Source organism: Convolutriloba macropyga, chromosome 7 (assembly GCF_964194025.1).
Source record: "Convolutriloba macropyga chromosome 7, txConMacr16.3, whole genome shotgun sequence".
In the NCBI taxonomy this organism is placed as follows: domain Eukaryota; kingdom Metazoa; phylum Xenacoelomorpha; order Acoela; family Convolutidae; genus Convolutriloba; species Convolutriloba macropyga.
Window position 1 is genome coordinate 61,648,032 of NC_134474.1, and position 1,359 is coordinate 61,649,390.

Genomic DNA, 1,359 nt, shown 5'->3' on the forward strand with positions numbered 1-1,359 from the left:
TTAAATGAAATTGAAAACAAGAGCAATGAACAAGCAATTATTGTTTCATAAAGGATGCACTGTTATTTGACTTAATTACAAGAAGTATTTTTCAAACTGTACTGGTAATCAGAAGTTTCAATATATAATGTTCAGCTATTTAAAAGCCACAATCGGCTTTGCAACCACATTACGATCCTAACGTCCAATCCAAGGAAAACTAATTACAGTTTGCTTTTGAATCTCTCAGGCAGAAGAGGAAATCAAGCAAGAGGAAGTTTGAGAAAGGCAAAAAATGTCAATCAGTTTTGTACTTGTCCAAGCCGCAGTCAGCTTTACTTAATTCTAGCTGTTTAGTGAGTCTTCATATTTGATTCGACTTTTTATCACTTGAGGACTGTCGTTTTCTTTGAAGCCTCAATTGGTTGACTTTTCAGCTTTAGCTATTCAATCATGTTCGAAAATTTTTATGAGAGGTATCAGAAAAACTGTGTCTGCTAGTGCCATGTGAAAGAACTTGTCGCATACAGCTTTAACGTTAACGGATAGCCGCTCCGAAGAATCCTCAACAACGTGATAAGAGTAAACTTCACAGGACGAACCTATCGGGGAAGAATGAGATTTTAAAATCTTCATTAGTTCTATTGCCACAAATTCTTCGTCTCGTTCCCTGAAAAAGGCCCGTATCTTACCGCAGAGAAGGTTGCCATCACAACGAGCCGAAATATAGCAATCCTTTTTGTTAGGCAAAGCTTCAAAGTAGAAAAATTCCAGATGCCTGCTTCGATAAAAAACTCGCCCAACTTTTTTCAAGTCCTCAGGTACTTGAAAAAATGGCATATAAACATCTTTGCGCAACTTTTCAGCTTTCATTTTTTGGCAAAACGGAGCAAGTTGATCTTCAACAATTGTTGATCGGAAAACTTCTTTGTTTCTTTGGTACCTCTCAATTAGAAGGGGCAAGTGATTGACTGTGCCTGTGAACTTTGAGCATAATTGATAATTGGCAGATTCGAACATCATGCTTGACGTTGTCCATAGAGGCCCAAAGTTCTGCACTTGCCAAGTCAAATGTGACAACGAATGAATATTTGCGGAGAAAACCTGTTCTGTGTACTCATCTTTGGTCTCACGCAAAAATTGATTAATCTGTCTCTCGGCCTCGTTGCAAAATTTCGAAGACGCCAACAGGAGTCGGATACCATAGCTCAGCAGCCAGAACCGCTGCGCTCTCACTTCGTTTATTGTTTCACCAAAAAGTGCGGGGCCAACATACAGCAACCAGACTTTCAGCTCGTTCGCTTTGAAAAATTTCAGATCATCCAGTGGACGAATAGACCTTTTAATTTCTACAGGAGTAGCTAACGTTGCCACTGTATT